This window comes from Mus caroli, unplaced genomic scaffold, assembly GCF_978045245.1.
Source record: "Mus caroli unplaced genomic scaffold, Mus_caroli_1 scaffold_9, whole genome shotgun sequence".
NCBI lineage: Eukaryota > Metazoa > Chordata > Mammalia > Rodentia > Muridae > Mus > Mus caroli.
The window spans coordinates 51,837,207-51,851,101 of NW_028227264.1; the positions used below are offsets into that span (position 1 = coordinate 51,837,207).

General features: G+C 39.7%; 1 protein-coding gene across 2 annotated transcripts in view; it reads right to left on the bottom strand.

Annotated features, from left to right (window-relative positions):
- Mcm9 (minichromosome maintenance 9 homologous recombination repair factor) overlaps positions 1-13,895 on the bottom strand; it is an 88,754-nt gene that overhangs the window by 40,676 nt on the left and 34,183 nt on the right. The gene's annotated exons all lie outside the window — the stretch shown is intronic.

The following is a 13,895-nucleotide window of genomic DNA, read 5'->3' on the forward strand; positions in this document are numbered from 1 at the left end:
ATCCATTTAAGTGGTTGAAATACAAAGTCACTTGATACAAAGTGATAACTCCAAATTATGCCAAAACAGCAGCAACTCATTGTGGATGGAACTGGAGAAAATTGTTGCAACTATATTGGAAGACAATGTGGAGGCAGCTTATAAAACAAACTCTTACCATGCAAACCAGCAATGTCAGGTGCTGGTATTTACCTTAAGGATGCAAAAACCTATATTCATGAAAATTTGGCTTACAGTTGCTTATAGAAGAGGTATTTAGAATTGCTGGGAATTGGAAGCATCAATCTGTCCTTCAGAAGGCAAATGGTAAACAATGTATCAGACAACAGAATAGCATCGTTGCTTGAGGGTCAAGCAATGAAAAGACAGGGAGGGGATTGAACTGCATCCTGCTAGGTAAAGAAGATGAAAATGAGTACAAACTGTATGACTCTAGCTGCATCAGATTCTTGAAGAACTCTGGAGAGAGTAAAAAGATCAGTGGTTGTCAAATGGTATAGAGCAGGAGGAATAAATAGGCAGAGCACAGAGGAGGTGGGGAGTAAAGCTATTCGGTGTAAGACAGTAACGGCAGAAACCTACATATGTTAAAACCTATAGAACACAAACAAGAATGAACTGTAGTAACAACAATGGGCTTAAAAGATAAAGATGTGCAGTATGGGTTAGAACAGGGATGCTGATAGGAAGAACATAAGTGCATATGCATAGGAAGGTGCCTGGAAATAGTTAGATTGGTACTGTATTTTTTGTTCAATCATGTTGAATTCCTAATACCACTCTAAAAATAAAGAGGAAAATTGTGACTGTAAAGATTTTATAAATATGACATGGAAAGAAAAATGATAAACTGAGCTTCATCAAAATAAAGTCAGTAGTCAGGAGCACTGGCTACTCTTTCAGAAGATCCAGGTTTGATTCTCAGCACCTACATGGCAGGTCACCATCATCCCTACCTCTAGTTCCAAGGGATATGATGGTCTCGTCTGGCCTTCATAGGCACCGGGCCTATGAAGTCATGGCCTATGGGTCATGTATTGCACAGACACACATGAAACCAAAAGACAAATATAAAATTAGGAAAAAAAAATCAAATTAAGAGTACGTGTTCTTCCAAAGACAATGTTGAGAAAAAGTGAATGACCCTGACTTCTCAATGGAGACTCTTAAAAGCCAGAGGGCCTGGACAGATGTGCTGCAGACTCTAAGAGACCAGATATGTCAGCCCAGAGTACTGTACCCAGCAAAAATTTCAATCACTACAGATGAAGAAAATAAGATATTCCATGACATAAAGCCACTGTTAAACAATATTTATCTGCCAGTCCAGGCCTACAGACCATGTTAGAAAAAGTTTCCAACCTAAGGAGGTTAACTATGACCATGAAAACGCAGAGAATAGTTAATCTCAACAGCAAAGTCAAAAGAAGGAACACACACACACACACACACACACACACACACACCAGTATTACCACCAACAAGAAGATTAAAAAAACAACAATTATTGGTTATTGATATCTCTAAATATTAATGGTCTCAATCCCCAATAAAAACTCACAGACTAATAGAATGAAAGCAAAAACAGGACTCATCCTTCTTTGCTGCATCCAAAATCACACATCACCATCAAGGATAAACATCACCTCAGGGTAAAGAATTGGATACTCCAAGCAAACGGACCGAAGAAGCAAGCAAGTGTAGTCACTGAAATAGCTACCAAGATAGACTTCAACCAAAACAAAATACAAGAGATAGGGAAGGCCACTATATAGTCACCAAAGGAAAAATCCACCAAAATGACATTTCAATTCTTAACATCTATGCCCTAATCACAATGGCACCCATATTTATAAAAGGAACACGATTACAGCTTAAATCATACACTGAGAGTGGGAAATTTCACTACTCCCACTCTCACCAATGAACAGGTCATCTAGACAGAAAGAAAACAGAGAAATAAATGCTGGAGTTAATAGATGTTATAAACCAAATGGACCTAACATATTTTTAGAACATTTCATCCAAACATAAAAGAATATACCTTCTTCTCTGCACCTCATGGAACTTGCTCCCAAACTGGCATAAAGCAAGTCTCAAAAAGATAAAAGAAAACAGAAATAATCCCCTGCATTCTATCAGCCAGAAACAACAGTAAGCCTATGAACTCATGGAAACTCTCTCCTGAATGAAAAATTAGTTAAGACAGAAATAAAGAAATTAAAGACTTTCTAAGATTGAATGAAAATAGTTACACAACATACCCAACCTATGGGACACGGTGAAAGCTGTGCTACAATGAAAGTTCATAGCACTAAGTACCTACATTAAAAAAACAAAACAACACCCAACCTGGAGACATCTCATACTCAAAACAGCACATCAGAAAGCTCTAGAACAAAAGGTTTGTGTCTACAAACAAACTAAAAGAAAAAACCCCCAACATAATCATCTCATTAGATGCAGAAAAGGCCTGTGATAAAAATCCAACACCCCTTCATAATAGAAGTCCTGGAGAGATTAGGGATAGAGGGACATACCTAAACAAACAAAGGCAGTTTGTAGCAAGCCCATAGTCAACATCAAATTAACTGGAGAGAAACTCAAAGGAATTCCACTAAAATCAGGGGCAATACAAGATTGTCTACTCTCTCAATACCTACTTAATATAGTATATTTGAAGTTTTAGCTAGAGTAATAAGACCACTGAAGGAAATCAGGGGGGTACAAACTGGAAAGAAAAAAGTCAATGTATCTTTATTTTCAGATGATATGATAGCATATATAAGTGACTGCCCCTTCCCCCACTTTCATCAACGTAGCTGGATAGAAAATTGACTCACAAAAATCAGTAACCATTTAATATACAAATGAAAAGCAACGGAGGAAGAAATCAAATAGCCTCAAATAATATAAAATATATTCAAGCAACTCTAAATCAAGCAAGTGAAAGGACTGAATGATTAAAAACTTCAAGTCTTTGAAGAAAGAAGTTGAAGCGATATCAGAAGATGTTAAGATCTTCCATCTCATAGATCAGTAAGATTAATAGTGAAAATGGCCATTCTACCAAAAGCAATTTACAAACTCAGTCCAATCCTCATGGAAACTCCAACACAATTCTTCAGAGAAACTGGAACATAATACTCAACTTAATATGGAAATCATACACAAAAATAAGATAGCTAGAACAATCCTGAATAAGAAAAGGACTGCTGGAGGTGTCATCATCCCAGATTTCACATTGTGTAGGCTGCTGCTTTGCTTGAATGGTGGTGTCCTTTGATATGCAGAAGCATTTTAGTTTTACAAGGCCACACATATTGTTGATACTAACGCCTGTGCTATTGGTTGTACACAAATCTATGGTACTAAACACAGCATGGGATTGCCATTAAAATAGACACATTGATCAATGGTATACAATTGAAAATCCAGATATAATTCTACACCTGATTTTTACAAAGGAGCCAAAAATATACATTGTAAAAAAGACAGCATTTTCAAGAAACTGGCCAAACTGAATAGCGGCATGTGGAAGAATGTAAATAGATTGTTATCTACCACTTGCACAAAATCTAAGTACAAATGGATCAAGGACCTTGAATCAAAAGTGGGGAATAGGTTTGAACTACTTGGCACAGACAAATCACCAATAGCACAGGCATTAGTATCAACAAAATGTGTGGCCTTGTAAAACTAAATGTTCTGTATATCAAAGGATACCACCATTCAAGCAAACCAGCAGCCTACACAATGTGAAAAAACAAAACAAAACTATCATTTGTAGAAGGCCTATATCTAGACCTTATACATATGTAGAACATATAAAGAACCAAAAAATCCTGAGCTTTAAGAAAATAAATAACTCAATAAAAATTTGGTGAAGAACTAAATAGTTTTCTCAAAAGAGAAACCACAAATGGCTGAGAAACATTTTTTAAAATGTTCAATAACCTTAGCCATCAAGAAAATGCAAATTAAAACCGTCCTGAGATCTCACCTTATATCAGTCAGAATAGCCAAGATCAACTAACAAATTACAGCTCTGGCTGGCAAGGAGTTTTAGAAAGGGGACATTGCTGGAGGATGTGCAAACTGGCATAGACACTATGGAAATCAGGCTGGCAGTTCCTCAGGAAGATGGGACTAAATCTACCTAAAGATCTAGCTATACCAATGCTGGACATATACCAAAAGGACTGTACATCCTACTACATCTTCCACACTGATTGCTGCTCTGTTCATAAAAGCTACAAGTTGGAAATTGCTTAGATGTCCATCAATAGATGAAAGAATAATGTGGTGCATTTACATAATTGAATATTATTCTACTGTTAAGAAACATGAGAGCCGGGCGTGGTGGCGCATGCCTTTAATCCCAGCACTCGGGAGGCAGAGACAGGTGGATTTCTGAGTTCGAGGCCAGCCTGGTCTACAGAGTGAGTTCCAGGACAGCCAGGGCTATACAGAGAAACCCTGTCTCAAACAAAAACAAAAAAAAACAAAAAAACAAAAAAACAAAAAAAAAAGAAACATGAAATTATAATATATGCAGGTAAAGGATGAATGAGGTAACCCATATCCAAAAGGACACATATTGCATGTTTTCTATTATATTTGGATGTTAGCTTTAAGCTTTAGATATATGTGTGTCAATCCAAATAACGAGAGGTTGGGTAGTTATGTTACAGGGTCATGGGGGAGGGGGGTCTATGAAAGGAAAAGTAGTGTGTTATAAAGGGATAAAGGAGAAATGATAGTAGGAGAATTAAATGGGGGAGAAGGATGGCAGGGTAGAGTAAAGGACGCTACTGGAGTAGAGAAATAGTCATCAGTATCAGCCAGGCACAAATCCCGTGATCCGCCTGCATGATATCCTAGTCCAGTAATGGTCCAAGTATTATGGAAGTACCCAACTTCTTTTTGATTGGATTTAAGGACCACTCTGTGAGATGGCACACATATCTGACACTCTTAAAGTGGACAAGGACTTGAGACTAGATAGGTCATGGGTGCTAAGGGGAAACCTACTACTACTAGTCTGCTAAAGGGACATAGTAATAAGATGACTCTTAAGGACATCTTGCTGTACCATAGATCCATGCATCACTCAACCCCCATCACAGAAGCTTCTTGCAGAAGATGATAATTAGCAACAGACCCACAACTTGACAACATGTGAAGAGTCAGACTTTGGAGCCCTCTACCCTAAATGTGGAGTGTGTGTTAAGCTTCTCCTGTCAAGGTTCCGGGCTATGTGGAAAAGGAGGCGGAAAGTGTGTAGGAGCCAGAAGTGGTAGATGACTTCAAGGAAGCAGTCCTTGATTGAATGAACAAAACATCAGGAATAGTACATATATAAACCCACAGAGACCATGACAGCACATAGAAGACCTACCCAGGTTTAAACCACACAAAATCCCAGCACCGTAAGGGGGAGTGGATTCAGACCCTCCGTCCTTACCCTACCCAGAAGCTATTTGCAATTCCTAGCAAAGGGGAACCAGTTCTCTCTCCTGGAGTGTTACTGGGTCTATGTACCACACTCCAGAGCAGACCCCATACCCTGGGAGTAGTTCACCAACACAAACTGTAGTTCTTTTCTTCAGTGTATTTCGTGTTTCATTTTGGTCCTTTTGTTTTGTTTTATTGGGTTTGTTTTGCTTTGTTTTTGAGGGAGAGTCAATGAAGTTGTGTGGCTACGTAGGGAAGCAGGGAGGATCTATGTGGAGCCGCATGTGTGAACACTGCTGGCACAGATGAAAAGCAGGGACACTAGGTTATATCTCATCCTTGCCTATGCTGAACAAGCCCACACACGGCTCTGGGAGGTGGAACGCAGCCTAAGATTGGGGGGAGCCCAGCCTGTGAGAAACACACAGCCAGGGGCTGTGGATCCCAATATCCTAGACACCCAGACACCACTGGGAATTGCAAGGAGTTGGGAAGACTGGCGATGAGCCCAGGGGTGGGCGCCTGGGTGTGTGTGTGTCTGGCTTAGTGCAGGGTGAGTGCCAGGAACTTGGAGGGGCCTTCTGCAAGGAGACTTAGGTAGAGAGCAAGCGCAGCTCAGTAAGGAAGGCTTTCCTCCATGGTGGATGCTTGTCCAAACTATATATTCATCCTTTAAAATGGATGCATACAACTTACTCAGGGTGGACCAGAGATTAAACACCTTTTGCAGGAAGGACTGTCTAGGAAGGGAAGCTTTTTGGCCAAAGCCTTGGGGCCCATCTAGATACATCATTAGCATAGAGAACTCTGGGCTACTTGCTACAGGACCAGTTGCCCTAGTCCTCATAGTGGGGTGTAGTGGTCACATGTTCTAGGACAGGAACCAGGTCGGGAGCAGATCCAAACGCCTACCATTCTCAGTTATGAGAATTGCTGGGGTTTCTTAATCTGCTCGACCTTTTCTGTTTGATGACACGTTTCCACTTGCCCCATAGATCTAGAAGGAGTTAGGTGAGATGAAAAAAAAATATGAGCTAAATATGTTATATTAAAACATTTCAAATTAATTAAAGAAGAGAAAGAGTAGCCGTTCTTATATTATTCACATTAAGAAAATACTTCCATTTTTACAGCCCCCAAAAGCAGAAATGAATCCAACAAGATAAAATAGATCTTAAGACTTTAAAGTCTACAAAGTACTGCTGAAAAAATGTAAAGTGGATGGATGATTCAAATCCCAAAATTTGCTGACTAGAAGACAACATTGTTACAAGGTAATACTCTCAAAGTGGGGCTGGAGGAATGGGGGAGGGGTTAGAGTACACCCAGCTTTTTTAAAAAGAAGGGTCTGAGTTTACCTCCCCGAAACCACATCAGTCAGCTTACAACCACCTGTAACAGTTCAGTTCCAGCAACCTTGACACCTCTGGGCTCTCTGGGTGTCTCTTCCCAGATGCACAAAACAATCAAATCTTTATCTCCATTCAGAGTGGCTTCTGTGCGGCACTGAGAAAATATCCTTAAGACCCACAGGAAAACTTAAGGACCCCAGGGAGTCAAGCTGCAAACTAGAGAACAAATGGAAAGACTTCCATTCCTCACTTCTAAACTGCAAGGTAAAGGAACTGGACAACAATGTGACAACAGGTCAGCAGTAGAACCGTCCAGAAAGAAACCCAAACGTTGACAGCAAATTTACTTTTTATAAAAACTCTAAACTAACGCAGCTGGAGAGATACGTCAGTGTTTAAGAGTGCTTGCTGGTTTCCAGGGAATCTGAGTTTGGTTCCCACCACCACCATCAAGCGTCTCATCAATTCTAGTTGCCGAGGACCCGGAACCCTCTTCTGCCCTCCATGTGCACACGCATGGCACATACTCACACGGACACAGAAATAAAATCTAAAAGAAAAAATATCTAAGCCAAGTGACTAGGGAAATGTTTTTAATAGATGCACTTGAATACTGGACACCCCTTGCAAAAAATGATTTTGGATTTCATGCTTCACATAGCATACAAAAATAATTTCAAGTGAAATCAAAGACATAATTGTAAAGTGCTAAAACTACATACAAGTGAAGGGACTCTAGCCAGCCCAAGCTTGGCAAACATGACCCCAGCAGGCCTTGCCTTTCTCCCCATCCCCTCTGCCTTGCTAAAAAGCAAGCAAGCAAAAAAAAAACCCTGCTAAATTACAGTCCTAAACTAGCCACCAGGGCCTATTTTACCATATTTGGCCACTTCCTCTTCCAAAAACAGACTACCAAGGCCCAGCTATCAAAGTATTGAAGTCTTGCAATCAAAGGCCCCTTTGGTTCACCTAATTAACCTGCCTAATTAAAATTAAACACCTCAACATAACATGGGATTTGCCTGTTATAAATCACCAATGCCCTCTCCTCTCTATCCAGAGGCAGTCCCTCAGGCCAAATATTCCTTCCTGCCTCTCCCCTCTTCCTTTTCTCTTCTGCCTTGTCCTCTACTTCCTGTCATTTTTTTCTTATCCCCTCTGCCCTTTGTCCCTCTGGGGTAAATAAATATTTGTGCTGAGAAATTGGTTTTGGGGTGCCCTGAGCCAACACCATTTCTAACAACAAGTAGAAAAAAAAAAAAAGACCATTGTAAATCTTTGACCTTGGAATGGTAATGATTTTGAGAAATTACAATCATGAGCCAAAACAAAAACCCAAAGCAGATACAACAGTTAACATACATACACACAACACACACACACAGGCACGTGCGTGCACATGCACACACAAGATTTATTTTGGAAAAGACACCACCAAAAATACCAACTCACAGAAATTTAAATCCATGTATTGAAAAGACTTGACTTCAATGATGGAAAGAGCACAACTCCAAACTAAAAAGAAAATGAGCCAACAGAAAATGGGAAAAGATCTGAAAATGGCCTCCTCAGAAGATATAGAAATGTCCAACATGTAAATGAAACATAACAACAGCTTTAGTTACTGAGGAAATGCAAAGCAAAATCTCAATGAAATATACTTTATAGATCACATGGCTACAGTCAAAACCATATTTTACACCTTTTATTATGTTATTAGTGGTCTACAAGCACATATGCCTGTGTACAAGGCATGTGCCTGATGCCCATGGAGACCCTAGGAGGGTTTTGTTGGATCACTTGGGACTGGAGTTCTAGAGGGCTGTGAACTGCCCTGGGTGGGGCTGTGAACTGAACTTAAGCCCTCTGATAGAGCAGTTAGTACTTGTAACTGCTAAACCATGCCTCCAGACTCTTCAAGAACACATTATAACAAGTGTAGAGGTAATGGGAATTTGGGTCACTTGTGTCTAATAGAAATGGTAAATGGTGCAGATATTTTTGCAACCAATCTGGTGGCTCCTCAAAGGGAGTTACCTACCATTTGTGTCCAGGTTTATCCCTAGGCACAAATGTAGAGAAATGAAAACAGCCATATGCAAAAGTTCTGCACACAAATATTCCTAGCAGTAGTATACATAATAGACAAAGGTGGAAGCAACTCACACGCCATCAACTGACAGGGAAGGACATGAGTTTGATCCAGAAAGTACAAAGTTATTGGGTAACAAAAACAAATTAAGGGTTAATAAGTGCTATACCGTGGATGAAAATATCAAAGACATGTTTGAAAGATGCTGTTCAGAAAAGACAAATCTACAGATGTAACACTGGGAGTGGTAGTTAAAGAGTAGAAAGATATATATTCACATATACTACATCCACATATATGTGTATTTATATTTTATTTACAGGACAGAGCTTACATGTTGCTTTGGTCAGCCTGGAACTCTCTATGTAGATCAGGCTGGTATTACCTACCATTCCTGCCTCAGTCTTCTGGTGCTGGGATGACAGGTGTAAGCTATCATGGCAGGTCTCAAAGTACCTTCATGAGATGATGAAAATACTCTAAAGTTGTGGTGATGATTGCATGATCCTGAATATCCTTAGTAAGCTATTAAGTTAGATACCTTAAATGTGAGAATATGCTATGAGTTAAGCTGTATTTTAAAAAAAATACTGTATAATTGTACGTAAGGATGCTTGGACAACATCTACCAATTAATTACCTGTCAGCTCATTTGTGAAACTGGTCCCCTTCATATCCTTCCTAGTTTCAGTCTCTAAAAGGCCCCAGCCTTACAAAGCCTACTTGCTTAGACTCTGCCAAATCTGACTCCATTTAAAGTCATTTGTCTCTATAGCAACCAACTAGAAAAAGCTGCTTTGTTTAGCAATGACTTTGTACAAGCAGTGGTCTAGCCTAGAGATGTTTTAAAGATCTGAGTTCTCTATTCATCACTTCGCTCCCCACCTCCTAGTATCAGGTAAAGAGGAAAATCTCTGATGAATGGGAGAGGCAAAGAAATGTAAAAACGAAAGAAGACATGCTGCAAGGAAGACTGAGCTAAAGGGGTTAGAAGGACCTGCTTTAAAAGAAGGAGGAACGCTTAAGAAATCAGAACTAGGAAATACAGAATAATTTTTAGACATTTCCATTAATGTACTGGTTAAAACACTTCAATAACAATAAGACATTTCAACATTCACATAACTATGCTGGGTCAGCAAGCAGAATTGTAGCGATCTGACAGGCATTTCTCAGTGGTTCAGCTACACATAGGTATCATATATATAGCTGGCATCTTTAACAAATTTTTAACGGACTGGTAGGTAGGAATGGACACCAAAACTGTAAAGCATTCATTAATGCTATGGAGCACACGATGAGGAAAATGTACACTGTATTTAACACATGGAAGCCTTAGGAAATTTAAAGGTCTGGCCAGTGGGCTCACTGGGCAAAGGGCTGGCCAGGCAAGCCTGACCACCTGAAAGTGATCCCCAGGACCCAGGCTGGACAGGGAGAGGAGCCCTTTCTGGTTGTCCTCTTACCTAGCATACACATGCTGAATTTTATTTATACACACACACACTTAAAAAATATAATTACCTTTAAGTGAAACTCATGAAAAAACAGGGGATGGGCTTTTTAATTTGGCATCAGTTCTAAAATATCTAAGGATTCAGGGTAGGATGAGTGGCTCTATCCTCCCCCACTTTCAGGGCTGTCTTTTCAAAATCGGCTGTCTGTCTGAAAGGCCTCCATGGGGAGATTCTGGTTTTGCTCCGGCTGGATCAAGCCCCATTTCTAGCACCGCCTTGGCCATCCACATTTACAGTTTTGTTCTTTTGGGATTCATTAATGAAGTCATTAACACAGTGCTGGCTGGCCTATGCTTATCCCCCTAGGAAATTTTATGTCTCTAGTTTTCTATACATAAGGAATACTTTAAATGTTACCTGCTATGGTGAAGGCAGAGTTGTCACTATGACAACACTGAATGTAACCAGTTCCTAGGTAGCAGCCCTCAGTTGCTATGCTGGGTGGTAATGCCCTACCCTTCTAACCATTCTAGTGTATTGGGTCGCTATGTAAATGTTCTTTACAAAGAGTAAAGACAATTTCTTTTGCTCATTTTAAAGTTGCTGGCTAAAATGGAACCTAAATTCTTCTCTTTCAGTTGTATTTTTGATCATATAAGCTACCTTTGCTACTGGACCACAAGCTCTTTATATGCTTTATTTATTTTATCTTTATGTTAGCACTCAGCACAGAGATTTAACATAATAGATGCTTTCTGTATATATGCAACAAATTAAAATCACTAAGATTTCAGTTAGAAATATCTGGAAAAAAAAATCACTCCAGCAAATCTGCACATTTGACAGTTTTATAGGGAAAAATAATGTTTAAAACAAGTCACCAAGTTTTGATGTTCTGTTAGTGTGAAAAAGGGGGGACTTTATGCTACTAAAGATCACAGTTCAGTGTGCATGGCTTGGGATGTAACTTGCCTACCTAATATGTGAGAACCTGGATTCAATTCTTAACACCACAAAACAAAAACAAAAACAAGCCAGCAAACAGAAAAGCAACACTTTTGCTGAGTTTTGTTTCTAAAGAGGGGAGTAATAATACAAATGACCTTCCTAGACAACACAGTGACTATGTAAAATAAAATGAGAAAAGTGCAACAGGAGCAAGCTTAGGGGTCTGGGAATGGCTCAGAGGGAGAAGGCTCTCTCTCTCTCTCTCTCTCTCTCTCTCTCTCTCTCTCTCTCTCTCTCTCTCTCTCTCTCAGCCAGCCTGGGCTCCACCCCCAGAACCCACAAACAGGTGGAAGAAAGCCTTCTACACCAGAGCATCCTCTGACCTCCATACTGTGGACTTTGTAAAAGTTACTCCACCGTTTCTATGTTACCTTTTATGGTAGGCAGGACTGAGACTCCATTTCTCTCCCAGCTCCAGGGAAATTTCCAACAGCCCATTTAAATTCTACTGAATTTAACTTGTGTTTTCATTGGTCTCTGTGAAACCTCAATTTAAGTAAATGTTTCAGTCCTAGAAGCCCACTGCAGAGGATTTTCGGATCCATGGAAACACACTGCTCGTCTACTCAAATAACAACCAACATACATGACTGTCAGCAGATTTTTCCACTGGAGAATGGCTATGCACAGCATCCCCCATCTTCACAGCATCCTCCCCACTGCATCTCATGGCTCATAAGGCACGTGATAACTCAGGAATATGAGGATAAAACATGCTTAAATACTCAACAACTTTAATTCGCTATGAGAGAAAAAGACATAGTTTGTGTGTTTTCTAGAGCTATCATAACAAAATATCATAGACAAGTTTAAATAGATATTTATTTCCTCACCATACTGGACACTAGACCTTACAGGGCTGCTAGCTTTGCCTTGTTTCCTCAGAGCCAGTCCCTTGGCTTGTGAATGGCCTTCTTGTCCTTTCCTTGAGATGCTTTTAAGCATGTATCCTGTGCTGTTTCCTCATATACTTTTTTTTTTTTAAATGAAGATACCAGACTGAGGTAAGGTACATCCTGACTCTATCCTTAACAGCCTTCTGTAGCTCAATCCTCTCTTTATGAGACCTATTTATAACCAGTTTTGCATTCTGAGATACTAGATGATAAAGCTACAATATATGAATTTGATGTGAACACAATTTAGCCTGTAACAACAGCCCTTGGCAGTTCATTCATGGTTTTCATTTTTAAAAAAACTAACAAATCAAATTCAGGTAGTCCCCAAAGTAGAAAGTAGTGATTTGAGGTCTCTGACCCATCAGGTATAATATGGTTTTCTGCTGGGGAGTCGCCTCGACATTGTTCTGACTGAGTCAGCGTGTTATCCATAGTTTCTCCTAAAGCCTATCAGTTTACTTAGACACATGGTACAGTGCTTCCAAGGGGTTTTTGGGGAGGAAGGGGTAGGTCTCCAAAAATATTGTTCATGGTGAAAAAATCATTGGACCAAGTTTTTCCTTAAAAATTTTTGATGAGCAGTAATATAATAGAGGGGCAAGATGAGAGTCCTGGAGATAGCGCTTGGAAAAATGGAAGATCCCTCCTCTAAATACTGTTATATATGGCACTTAAAAAAAAAAAAAAAAAAAAAAAACAAGAGACAAAAAACAAACAAACAAGCAATCCCTGATACACACATACATGTGTGTGTGTGTGTGTGTGTGTGTGTACATCCACTAGAAATGAGTCTTCTATAGTTTATAACACACTTCTGGTCTAACAGCAAGAAGCATGTAAAAAGCACATAAGAGCACACTGATAAGTCAGTTGGAATCTCCAGGGTGCCTGGCATAACTGCATATTACAACCTCACTGTTGGCATGCTTCCTTGGCTAACATCATGTAAAACTAGGCTTGGCTAACATCATGTAAAACTAGGCTTGGCTAACATGTAAAACTAGGGTTAATAAGAGCTGTGCGTATTATTTACCAGCCATAGTCATCTTGCCTACCACCAAAGTGTGACTTTTACTCTGGTACACAAAACCAATGGTGACTGAACTGATGGACACCGATTGCCCAGCGTACTGGCAATAAAAGTGGCTCTCTCCCCACTTTAATCTCCTTAAACATGGATGGGCCTGCTCCATGATCACTGAAAGGTCTCAGGACAAGGACAGATCATCCACAGCAATACAGTTGAGTCTCAACGTGTCCAAGGAAGATTAATCAAATTCTGCACACTAGCAGAAACTTCACTTGCAGATTAATACTAAGACATACTTTTCACTCCGGATTTTATTGAATAGTTTAGTAGTTTCATTTATAAGTTAAAAGAAAAGAACCCAATGGTTTATGAGTAACACCTCCACAGTAAAAAGAATCAGTTCACATTCACAAAGGTGTTAGGTTTCCGTTTCCTGTTTCCTTGCCTACCCACAGTGGCTAAGTACAGTAAACAAGCAACTTTTCCTCAAGTCAGCCTTGAAATGGTCTCACAGGCGTCACAGGCATGGAAGGTCTCCTTAGAATTGGTGTGCTGCAATTTTTCACTTATGAATGTTTGTTATAAATGCCTTGAAGAGCA